Below are 13977 nucleotides of genomic sequence, written 5' to 3'. Positions count from 1 at the left end.
GCTGCAACTGTCGGTCAGGGTAACTACCCTATGCATGGTTCTCCCATGCCACCCCAAGGTCCAACAGCTCAAGCATCAAACTCTCCTGCACCGCCACCACAGCCATCTGGATCATCAACGCCGCAACCCCCACCTACAACACAATCTTTCCAACCAGCTGGACAGACACAGCAGCTACCACCAGTCTCCCAGTCAGGACCATCACAACAGTTCCCACCAGTTCCTCCTACATCTTCGTCTCAACCACCACCTCAGCAATCTTATCCTCCAGTATCGCAAGGTCAAGGATTTCAAACACAGCCTGGTCACGGAGGACCTTATCCACCAAACTCTATGCCCCATTCTGGGGGACCAATGCCACCAGGAGCTCCAGGTCAGGTGCCTCATCCACAGTATCCTCAGATGTCTGGTCCAGGACCTCAGCATCCTCATCCTCAGATGGGAGGTTCTGGCCCTCAACAACATCCTCCCATGCAGGGTCCTCCACAACATATGATGTCAGGTGCTCAACCACCATATCAATATCCATCAAATCAGGGTATGCCTCCACAAGGCTATCCAGCTTCAGGCCATGCCTTTCCTCCTTATCCCCCTCAACAGGGTGCCCCAGGCCAGTACCCTCCTCCTCCAGGACAGGGCATGCCACCCCAGTGCACCCCACTACCTGCTTCAGGCAGAGCTGGGCCACCTGGTAAGAATGGTGTCTGAATGTTGTTATCTTTTCACTTATTGTTTTGTTGCTTCACTGTTTTTCTTGTCTTGTTGCGTTCTCTAACATCTTGGTTGGATCTTTTTTCATCTAATATTTTCACAAATAATTTCTTACTCTCTCCATCACAAACCACTACTGACAGCTTCACATTACTAAAGGTTTATGAAATACATTTGCAAATGCATATGTGTACTTATTTCTAACCCTTCAATATCAAATTCTAGAATTATCTGAGTATTATTTAGTTCATTATTTGAGGAGTTCACATTGCTAATAAATTTTGGAATGCAATAAAATGGTAAGCAATGTAAGTAGGTGCTTGACACAGTCCGAAACACTCTGAATTGACAAAATTTCTATTAAGTGATGTTCATCCTGCCATTCCTGAAAACAGATGTGGTGTGATGTAATCAAACATTTTAGCTTTGAGACATGATAATATATTCATAAGACAATTTTTGTTTTAGTGGGGGTCGGGGGGGGGGGGGGGGAAGGGAGAGGGCAGTGTCGGTAAGATGGTGCTAAATCAGAACTAGAGTAAGTACTAAAGATGCAGGTTTTGAATACAATTCTTTAATTCTGATCAGAATTTGATATAAGAATAAATATTTTTTGGCTTAAACATGGGAAAATATATACTTGGTAACTATCTAATTTCATGTTCTGTGTTTTTTTTGTATGTTTTATGTTGGTATTATTTCTGTGAGTATTTTTTTCTAACTTGTTTTGTTTGCGAGCATGTTTGGTATGAATGCTAACCTCACCCCTTTCTAATCTCTGTGCCAAATAAATTCTACTCTTTATAAATTCTTATTGTGATCTGCAATTCTTTCCAACTTTCATTTTCTTTGGTGTTTCAATTAAAAAATTTGTAATCATTCTCTATTTACATGAACTATTTTTTCTGTGTTGTAAAAATTTAAATATAAGAAAGGCTTGAGTTTTCCCTTTTCTTGACAACATGCATATATGTCTTACTAAATTGCATCAGGGTAATACCCTCTCACCTAATAGGAATAATCCTAATAAGAAACAGCTTAAATTACCCTTGATATCTATAACAATTGACTGCTATGAATGGATATGATTGATGGGCACATGGTTGAAATCCCTTCGAATGAAACAGTATGCAGTTTGTTGAATGAAGTTACCTGTCTAAATAATACAATTAATATTTGAGGGGTGTCTATGTGTGGTGACAGTACATGTGGCAAGAAATGATTAGCAACCATCCTATAAAATTGACCTTCCCAACTAATAAATATCCAGGGTTTCATAGGACCACCATCCACAATTATTCCTAAAGACTAAGTAAAATGGAAATTATTGTTTGCTACTAAAAGGAGTTGCACCAAATTCAGATCTATTATCATTAATATTATTACCTTGCTAATAATCAGTAATTTAAAGATACATTATTGGAGATTAGATAAAAGAGCTAACAGTTCTCACTATAATAGTTAAAAACTAGATAATGTAAAGAGAATTTGCTGAAAATTTCAGTCAAATTGATCCACTCTGAACCAAGAATTTAGCGATTGAATTTTTGGCCTAGCCTCGATCATCATTACTAAAGTCGGTACGATAAAAAACAGTCTTGATTATCTATTTTATGATTAAATCATGAATGAAAGTTGAACAGCAAATCGGATCCTAATCCAGTAAATGTTGCAGGCTAGCGATATCGAGAGTTGATTATGATCTGGATAATTCATAATTTAGATAACATTTCAGGCCTAAAGAAAGACCTGAAATAAGCAGATTTAGCTCTTGCATAATGTATGTTTAATTGAGTTTAATTTATGATCAAAACACTGAATATTCATAATTCAGTCTTTTCCTTTGAAATTGAAACAAAAATAAGGTGAACAATAATTTCCAATTTAGGAGTTTATATTTTGATGCCTCTTTGTACACATTTAACACAATAACATGTATTTTGTCATATTTAGTAATAAATCATTAATTATTGTTTTTGATAATCATTATCATTGTTGTTTAAAATGTTCTGGAATATCAATAAAGAAATACATTATAGTCAAATAATATTTGGTAAATAAAACTGGTTTCATTTACAATTTTAGTGGTTAGAGAAAAATTATATTTAAGTTATTAACATTGTGTTAATTATTTTATTTATTTTTTTTATAGGTCCAATGAATCCTGACGGTAGTGACATGATGAACCCAGGTCAAGGTCCACCACCCACGAGTAAATAAATCGAATCTCGCCATTGTTATCATAATATATATCTGTACATAAGACACATTGTCATAGTTTACATCTTCAACATGAGGCTTATTTCTTGCTACTGCAATTACCCTGTCAGTTCATCTAACAAAAGCGAGCTGAAGTAACATTTAATTCAACACAGTTGATACGAATATACTATGCCTGGGAAGGAGGCAGGGGTGGGTGCCCCAAATTTTGAAATAAACACTTAAAGGTACCTTTTTTTCTACCAATTGCAATCCCTAATGAACAAATGAAGGAAAATTAACTTCGACCAACTGCATTTTTTACCTTATATATATGTCCATTAAATCCATATGAATTGTAGAATTATATTGCAGTGGTAATTAATGTTAAGTTTTACATTCATTTGATTCATCTTGAAACAATTATAGTGCTGTATTAAAATGAAGATTGAGGGCATTTTATTTTATCATAGATTTTCTTTGTATTTTTTCTACATTTTAGCCAAAATGATAAAGATGTCATCATAATGTATATTTTTGCCTAGTGTCAGTGTTGTCAATGTTTATAATAGTTTAATATCATGGGCTGTTAGTATCATCATCTATACATATTCATTACTTCATTAAAGAAAAGCCAGATTTTCACAATCAAATATCTGTTTATATCTTGTATTAAAGACGTGACATTATCATTTCGAAAATGTGAACTCAATAATGCAGGGAGGTTAAGTAATGTAGTCTTTATCATTCCAGCCTATATTTTCCACACATTAGATTCAGGCGAATAATACTAGATCTTTGTATCATCTGGAGAATATCTTTCTCCAGGGTTCGGGTTAGGTTTATAAATTACATGTCAAACGTACAAATTGAAGCTGTAACAACGGTGGATTGTGGGTAAAACTATTCTGAAGGGTTAGGGTTAGAATTGTGGGTATAAACACTGACAGATATTCTCCAGATCGGTCAAGATCCAGTAGCGTGCGATTCAGGCAGCATTTCGCATTAGGAGTTACGTGAACAGCTCGACAACCATTTACCATAAAAGTAATGAACGCTACCTCCCCCCCCCCCCCACTAATATTTTCGTTGTTGTCGAAACAAAGACGATATAGGGTGGAATGATCGAGACTATAATGGAAACAAAAGTTAACTGTGTATTAAAGTCTTAGATTGGAAAACATATTTGTTGCTGAAAACATATTTTGCTAGCTAAGAATGGGCCCATTCGGCTTCAAATCAAAAAATACGCTGCCAATCCTCACTTAGTGGTAAACGGAATGTGTGTGTGTTGCGAATAGCTACCTCACTAGCCGTGCTGATGAACAGTCTTGTACTATTAAGTTGTTAACAAATTTTCTTGTACAACTAGATTACCAACTTAATCTTGAGGCAACATATATCGTTTAAGATATTTTGTATTAATAATATTATCAATGTATAGATCTTAAATCCAGTTCGTTTACTAACAGTATTACTAATGAATTTGTGTCCAGGTATTTGACATACAGACTTATTACCCTGACCAATTGCATCATTACCTAACAAGTTCTTAGGTAAAACAGGAAAGCTATTACGAGAACTGAAAGCCCTTGATGTTCCTTTTTGGAATTACGGGGACATTTCTCATACAATCGTCAACAAGAAAAACATCAAGCACAGTAGACATCGGAAAGGCTCTTGATTTGGTTGACTTGGTATTTCATGATGTCCGCTATAGCCCTTTTGCTTCAATCGCATCCGGCGTTTGTCTTGTAGATTAATATCGTTTTAATTGAACGCAAAGATTCCAGTGGTAATGTCGTTTAAATCTACATGTTGATAAGATTATTGGTAGAATAAAAACATCACAACATCTTATTAAGTATTAAAATCAAAAGACAACACCCGTAGTGATATTGCTGTGTAAACCTTAAAGTTGTAAGTGCTGTATTAATAACGACCTGTAAATGAACTCTTTTTTTTTAAAATGCCTGTACTTTTATCACAAATATTTACGTCAAATTTTACATATTGTTATTGATTTCATACTTGTAAATTTCCATAATATCGTATAATTATAACAAAAAATAAAGCCTTATACATTATTAAGCCTTTTATTTTCAGTATATTATATTTTGGTCGATTGATCACTCACCAAAAATATTTTCTTTAAACTGTACACAGGTCAAAGATCATTGTAGACTTCAGTGCCATATTTGCCAGGGGTGTCGTTTATGTCGCAAGGAAGAGCCCTATCGAATTAAATACTTTTCGAATCGCGAATCGACTATTTATCTCCCCCAGTTACGCCCAAACCAATCTTGTGAACAGTAAACAAGACTTTATTTCCCGACGGAATATGGGATTGGTTATTGAGAAATATGGAAGACTCTATAGAAATTTAGAATCATCGCATTGCAATTTGGAACCCGAATCGGGAAGTTAACATCTACATTTTAATTTTCAAAGTTTGTCGAGGCGATGATGGACCGAGTTGATCATTGTTAACTTGTCTATTGGCATCCGCTGAAAATTTTCAAAGTTAGACCTCCGCATGTTCTATTTCCTGGATTTTGGGACTGTATGGGGGTGGGGTGGGAATCAAATAAAAAATATATAAAAAAAATCCGTCATATAGAAAGTAAAACTATGTTAATAGCACACAATTATTGACAATTCTAATTTGAAGTCTTAAGTACGGCAGATTTAGAAATTAAAATTTAGACGCGGCAAATACCATTTTCTGCACTTTGGGACATGAATTGAAAACATACGTAAAATCTGTAATCCTAACAGATAGTAAAATATACAATTGACATTTCAAAAATAAACAAATAAACTACAGGTTGAAGAAAACAAATTCACAGGATGTAGAATCCTTGCAAAATTCGTGGTAAAAGGGGGGTGGGGGGGTATTTTTATTTTTTTTTAACTCGCATAATACGTGTAAAACTAAATTTTAGCTCTTATGTTATTTTTTAATATTAAAAAGAGTATAGGCTCAAGTTCTTCACCTTGCCTTACCTACCATACAGTTTGTAACATCTCTTCTGATATCAGGTAAATAGATATACATAAAATGTAACTATTAAAATAGCAACGGTTGAAGTAATAAATCACGCGATATAGATTATTTGTATGTCACTTCTTCCATCTAGAATCAAATGCATGACGTATAGATGAAATGAGAACTCCCTCTCTTATATTTTTAATTAGCAATTAAAAACAATATAGCTGTAGGGGTTCCCCCTGTATTACGCCTTAATGCTCTTTGCATAAATCTCAGAACACCACCTAGGATCGTATATCATTGTACACAGATATTACCTATTAAAATATGTGCTTTGTATTTTTCTTCAAATGTTTAAAAAGCAAAATTAGACAAGTTATATCCAAAAAGAAATTCAAGGTATGGGATGATTTCACTTTAAAGTTATGTCTGAAACGAATTAAAATTCTTTGTATCTGGAAATTGTACATCAATTTAAATAAAATGCATCTCTATTAGAAATACGATAGGTGTGATATCTTGGCCTTTGGGAAATGACTAACCGCAACCTTATTGTTGTTGTTAGCATCTCAAAACATTAAAGCTGTGAATCATACGTTTTTATTATGTACAGTTTAAGTGCCTTATAGTTATGTGATCTCTAATATATCTTCAACCCCCTCAACAAAGACTAATTTTAAACTTTAAAATACCATTTACTCTTTAAATCTTCTAATCTTCTGTAATCGTTGCAATAAAACTTAAATATCTGCTTGTGGTCGCTTTTTCCGTGCCGTTAAATCATATCTTGTCCCTCATTTGATCTTCGTCTTTAATAATATACGAGTTAATTTCAAACCGTCAAATTTTACGAGTTAAAAGCCGTATTGGGTTTTAGTGGGATAATGATTACCAATGAAACACACCTCGGGTGAATTGACTATGCAGACCCTTACTTATCTCTCGAACAGGAGTCGTACTTCTGCGAGGTCTTCTCATGTTTCGTCGTCAAAACACCAGACATGTAATTTAATGACAATAGCAATAAGCTTTCTCTCCTATCATCATCACTCGATTGATAGAAAGACAACCGTGATTTGATTGAGCTTGTCCAGAATACCGTCTTAAACCCCCGACAATAATTTCTATATATTAATCGGCTCGTATAGGAAGATCTCGCACCTCCTGCTTTCTAGGGCATACAGCTTGATTAATACTTCTGTTTTCATCGTTTCACTCTTATTTCTAACTGTCGTTTTTTGATATTTGTGTCTTGCATGAACCTCATCATTACCTTGTCTTTAAGTAGAACTTAATTCATCATATATGATGCTCCGTGCCCTAAAGATTTTGACAGGTAGCACTTAGGACCACGGCGCAAATTTTCCTAATTACAAGGTGTGTCAACGGATACACGTCGCCGCGCAAGTCGTTGGTGCCGCCGCCGAGTAAATGGTCGAAAGTGATTCGAGAAATCACAGTGTAAGACAACCATCTGGAAGAAACCCCGAAAAAGGAATTTCCTTAGGCGTGTTGGGGAGACGTAAGGTAGAGGAAAAGCCTTGTCTCTTATCGGAGACAAGTCGTGGGATATTTCAGCTGGCAGACCTTGAGGACTGGTGCACCTGCCTAAAATAACATACAGCATGCGTGTACCTTCAAATATAGTTCAGAATCATTGTGGCATGAACATTTCAAATTTTAGATGATTATTTTTGATAAAGAATATTTCGGATTTTAATAGTTTATTTAAAAACAAAAACTGGACGCAACTAATTGCGTGCTTGGGAGTCATTTTATCACCTAATTTGTGGATCCTTTTTTTCTGAATCATGAACGATAATCGGGAATACAGATAAGCTCTCTGAACACACGTTTTCGGGAATATTACTAGAGGTTGAACACGTTTATTGTGATTCAAAATCTGATATTTTATCATTTTGTTTTGTTTTCAATTGTTCATTTTTATGTAATTTTATATCATTAAATTCAGATTTTAAAAGATCAAAGAATTTAATTCTGCACGTGCATGATTTGATGGGTATTGATTTTGTTTTCAATTTTAACTGTTTGCAACTGTAATAAATGTTATCAAGCAATAAGATAACTTTTTTTTAAAAAAAAATCCCGACAGATGAAAAAGTTTAAATATAATGTTGTATTTTTAGCATACAGGTTCTCACATAAGTAGTAATCGTGTTTTGTTTTTATTAGAATATTGTTTGTTAACAAAGCCATGTTGTTGGTTTTTGGGTTGTTTTTTTTTTTATCAATTTCTAACTCAACGAAAACTTCGGGAAAAGGAGTTGTTTCCCTTGCCACGTCGATCATGTTTTCACAAAGCCGAATCCTTCGGGAATCGATAACACATTTATAAAAGACACTTGCTTTAATAAGCCAATAATATAATCATTTGAAAAAGACTAGTTATTAATGCATTTATATTAGTTCCGTATTGCATAAGCAAAAAGAAACAAAAACATGAATAAAACAACATGCCATTGAATGACTAATTTAGAAATTAAAAAAGATTAAAATTATGCATAGAATAAAGAGGAGTTATTGAATAAATCCATTAATGAATTCTATTGTTCTTTCTGACATGTTACACGCATAAGAAGGTGTTCATCCGTAAAATAATATTCATTTTTTTATTGTTGTTAGGTGCGATGATTCAGATTGATTATCTTAATTTAAAAGCAAAACTAAACTTTCTGTACTTTTTGATATTCATTCCAAGTTACGACTCTACCTGCTATCACGCAACAATAACAGCCATTGTCCTTTTTTTCCATTCCTTTTTTTTGAAAACAAAAACACCAATCTCTGTGTATTTCATGTCTCCGGGTCTCTTGTAAGTCAATGAAAAACCATACATTTATTGAAACCATGGCTGCACTTTTGTTAGATAACATGGCGAATTTCAAAAATCAATTAAAGAATTCTTTTATTATCAGAACAGATTCATTAATAGTTGGGCTGCAGGTAACCAAGTTTATTAATGACATAATAAAATTGTTGTCATAATGAAAACAAAACTATTGGAAAAAACCTGGGGAAGTCTACAGCATGCGTCAAAGGCTTTCGGGTTCGGTTTATATCTGTCACCCGCGAAGAATGTGTTTTTCTCGTTTAGCTTCCGTGCCTTACTGGAAGCATGACGGGTTCCTAACGCCTATCGCTTTTATAAACGAATAGGCAGATAAACAGCGACAGTCACTTGTGATTTATTTTCTATTGCCAGTTTAAGTTTCCACTCATCCAGACATCGAATTGCAATTAGAGCTTTAGTCGAACTTGAAAGAAGCCAAAGACCGTGTTAAGGGTATTGTTTTCACAATATAGTTGCTAGTTTTTATTTCGATCGTCGGGGTTACGGATTTGATATGTACATGTAAAAAGCTTCCTGGACAAATTCGATATATTGAACGCTGATCAATAAAAGATCGTTGAATCTATGTCATGGGTACATTGCAATGTCTATATAGTCTGCATAGTACAAAAAGCGACCTACACGAAGAGATTTACTGCGCTTATCATGCAAATCTAAATGGCCTTTCTGCGAGGAATTTGGCGAGATAACGTCATGTAATTGCTCTGAGATTTTCCCCCCATTTCGTGTAATTACTGGCCCTGCATGTTGCATTCCGAATAAATGTTCGAGAGATTGTTTCATTATAGGAAATATGACTCTAATTATATTGCTATGTCAGGTGGCTGTTTAAAGGCTGATTGTTTGATGTCATTTTATGAGTTTGATCTGTTTCTATGGTTCGGTAGCCGCGGTGGCTCAGTGAGTAAAGTGCCGGCACACCAAGCAGGGGGTCCGCTGATGATCGAGAAAGTGCCGAATGATTTTCCAGCGTTGTATCCCTTGTCAGTGGTACAAGACAGGGGTTCCGGCAAATGCAGCGTCTAGTGAATGAAATTCGATATAAGAGTAGGTCGTAGTGCCGCTGTCCGGACAAAATTTCCTCACAGCACACTGTATGCCGTATGTCCATCTTCATTAGCCCAGACGGAGCAGAAAAGTAGGACTTTAAACCCCATTTCGTTTCATTTTGATTTTATGATACAAGTAGGGCACTGCACTATCGCCCCCAGGGCATGGTATTTGCTCCTGGTATGTTCCTGTTAAATTGAGACGAATATGTCTAGGCCTTAGCCTAAGGAATATTTTGGCAAACAAATTGGCAATGATATCTGTTTTACTATCTTATAATAAAGAAATTAAAATCCCCCAGCCAACAAATTCTAAAATGGTGCCGATTCGCAAATGTCAATGTCATTAGGGGCCCTTTAGTTTGTTGTAATCTCTATAAACATTTCCATAAAGGAACTAGAATCAACTGAATTAAGCGGTGTGTATATAATTTGATTATATATCTGCTACGATTCTTGTATAATAGCATGAACTGTTTTGAATTTCCCTAGACCACCATAATGATATTCGAGAGAAAACCCAAGGCAGAGAGAAGGGGTAGGTAATAGATCTTTAAAATTGGAACGGAACCTCGTTACAGGGGAAAGCCCACAGAGAATAGAGGCGACCTGGAACAAATCTAGAATCGAACCCATGACTTGAACAGATATAGAGCACGTAAAAGTAGGTATATTCCGCCTCGTGTTCGACACCCCTTGCTCTATTAAAAAATGAAGTGACGCCATTGACTTTGTTTTCAGACGCCGATACTAATCTTGGGACAATGGTCACCTGCCAAGTTGTCTAAATACAAAAATATATATATATATAAATAGACCTTCTAAAAAGACCAATGTATTTTTTTATCAACAATAATTGCTTTAGTTGCTAGCCTATGCACAGAAAAATGCAGTTTTCTATGGGTATGGCATCTTGAGTTTGGCATTTCAAACAACAAAGAAGAAGTAAAACCTGCGACAATGTTCTTTATCTCTTTGATGTAAAGCTGTCCAGTAAATTCGATACTGTCACCTTGATGGGCAATTATTGGCTAATCGAACATTTATCAAATAAAGTAAACCAACAACAAACCATATTAATATTGTTCAGTTTGTTTATGTCATTAGTAGATCATGGCCGATGACAGGAGACTAAACATCCGTGATCAATGCGATCTAGAAAATCTCTATAAGATGTGCAATATGTCTTGCTGTTGTTTTTAGATTGTATGGATTGTGTCTTTTATAACTGTTAAGTACTTTCTTAGTTTTTGTTCACGCTGCGCGTATATAATAGTCAGCATAATTATAGGGATATCATACAAATGAAATAGAATGGACCATACAGTGTGCTATGAGGGAAATTTTGCCCGGACCGCGGCGCTACGGTCTACTCTTATATCGAATTCTAACTGCCAAGGGATCTTTTACATTCACCCCAATGTTTACATGGGAGCTCGGGTTTTCGCCCTATCCGCACGATTAGACAGCAGCTCTTGTCAGGTCCTACGCGATATCATACCAGAAACTTTTTATAGTCTGGTCTTGGTGCACAATGAACGGTTTTTCATTGAGATCCGGTTTGACTTTTGAAATTACAGTAAAAGTTGTTCCATAGCACTTACACGTTAAACCAATCTTATTAAAATATTAAAGTTATTATGCAGAAGGGTGTCGAAAAGAACTCAATTAATCGATCAAATTTCGAATTTCTAATCTGTATAATGCGTGTTTTCCTCGTCACTTCTAGATGCAAAGTTACTGATATGACCGTATAATACCAAACCGGATGGCTGCTGAACGCTGACGAAATCTAAAAAAAATGTTCCTTGAAATAAAACAAAACCCCACTCCCCTCCTCGGTGATGTGTTATGATTTTCGTGAATTAGTTACAAAGCTAAAATTATCTTTACAGTTATCTTAAAGTAACCGGCTGCTTTGTTAGTGAACCCACGTTAAGGATGCAATAATACAATAAAGTTATGCACGCAGTGACATGAAAAATAATACATCTATATTACTTATATGTATATAGGAGGATATGAACAAGCAACATAACAAGATATAATAAAGGTGCATTTATGAACCTATATTTAAGATAAGTGTTATATATACACATTCCCGTGGTTTTGATATTCATATCAAATAGGTATTTTGCAAAATCATATATTACTCTGATTCGATATGGATAAGTTACAAAATCGTGACCCGAAAAATTGTGAAAATATATGAATCAGTTTTTAAATAAAAGTAACATGAAACTATGTAATGTTACAATAGTTCCTCCCTTGCAACTATAATCGTGGACTAAACGTCATCGCTCATGCAGAGAGAAGCCGGACTGGGGAAAACCTATCCTGTGTCTGACACAGCAAGTCTACGCGGATCTGTTAATAATACCATAGTTTCTTGTCTGGGTCCAATGGTCTGAAATGTTCGTCACTAGCATTTGAACCGGTGAGAGGGTATAAGAGAGAGAGAGAGAGAGAGAGGGGGGGGAGAGAGGGGGGGGGGTAACGTCCACTCGACACAAACTAGGTCATTTCGGGACTAATACATGCTTCAATTTTATTTCAATAATTCACATGTGCGTACGCACGCGCTAACCATTCGGCCACACACACCCTGCCCCCCCCCCCCCCGCCCCGGAACAGTATAATATATGAGCATGAGCTTGTGTAGACGCTTGATTTTTACTGATATTACGGTAGCTGGGTTGTAGCTGTATAATTTTAATAAAGATAAAAGTATAAGATGAATATTAAACTTAACTTCAACTACAATATTGTAGAATGTGTCTGGAGTAAGATATTAATTGCATAATAATTAATATCCAAGATTTAAAAAAAACGACCTGCAATATTCAACTTAATGGCCCTTCAAAAAAATAATAATATGGCAAACATTATAAAAATTAGTCTCTGATGTGATGTAGGTGTATATTGCTATATGTACTTGACGACCTGGTGCAGTATTGTTTAAATAGTTACAATTACATATTACTTTATAGACACACTAAACCAAGTCACGATACTATATCTAGATCACGATATTAGGGATATCCAAACTTTTATTCATTGCTCTACTAGTTAATTATAGGGGACTTTGGGGCCTCTACCATGCGGTTGTTGGATCTCAGGTCTCCAAACACTATGAGCTCACTTTACCTTCGATCAAGAAGTCGATCTGATCTCGGGGGTTGACTGTCATCTGAGAAATTATAAATCATGGAGTATTCAATTCACCAACACTACAAAGGTATTGGTCTAAAATTAGCGGTATCGAATGAATACGAAAGGGTATCACTTGTACGCCATGTCGGTAAATCAAAAACACAAACCATTGAAATGAACTGGGCGACCATCACCAGGCGCGTTCGGGGATTTACGGAGTAGATGCTATCATCCATTTCTTGACTTGGCTTGCAAGATAAAGCCGAACAATCCGGAGAAATATGGTTTATGTTTTGACATAATTCGCACTACACCATTGTAGTGAATTGATATATAGAGCAATTCGTACCCTTGACTCAAATAGTCGAACCTTTTACTGAATTAGTCCAAATGATACGTCGAGATACGCTTAGCCATTATACATAAAGTACCTATTATGTTTTGGCCAATTTAGATATCTACTAATGCTAATGGGGTTTTGAGTTACCATAAAACTTGTTCGGATATTTTCATCAAAAATAGTTGTGACTAATAACATTTCAATGTCATTTTGTAACATTGACACTTCCTTTCTAGTTTTAGTTACAGTTTTCAATATTTAAATAACCATATCCGATTTCTTAATGTAATTATCCAATTAGAATTTAATTTACCATGGTTTTCCTTTTCAGTTTTCATGAAAAGTTATACAATAAATATCTTTTTTCTGGTGTACTGCCTAGTGTAATTCGTTAAATTCTTTTTTCAATGAATAAAGACTGTTAGGTCTTGAGTGGAAATAATCACGGCTATTTTTAATATTGAGAAATAGCTAACGGTGCATAAGCAAGTTGTAAAATTAATTTCATAACTGCATTAATTTCCCAGGTAAAATAAATACTAAATAAGTTGGCTTTAAACACAAAACGAGCCGTACAGGAAACATTGCAACAATGAGTCTCAGTTAAAAACAATACGACAAGGTCGTTAGCTGTGGCTAACAACAAGACCGGGCATAAAGT

At 35.3% G+C, this 13977-nt stretch overlaps 1 long non-coding RNA gene across 1 annotated transcript; it reads left to right on the top strand.

The window, feature by feature from the left end:
- The first annotated feature begins 1223 nt into the window (after nucleotides 1-1223).
- Nucleotides 1224-4997, top strand: LOC126820548 (uncharacterized). Its single transcript, XR_007680008.2, has 2 exons — nucleotides 1224-1414; nucleotides 2864-4997. It is a non-coding gene; the product is annotated as an uncharacterized LOC126820548 (long non-coding RNA).
- The last annotated feature ends 8980 nt before the right edge of the window (nucleotides 4998-13977 follow it).

This window comes from Patella vulgata, chromosome 5 (assembly GCF_932274485.2).
Source record: "Patella vulgata chromosome 5, xgPatVulg1.2, whole genome shotgun sequence".
Lineage (NCBI taxonomy): Eukaryota > Metazoa > Mollusca > Gastropoda > Patellidae > Patella > Patella vulgata.
The sequence above is the reverse complement of the archived record's forward strand: the minus strand, read 5'-3'. Positions and strand labels throughout refer to the sequence as shown.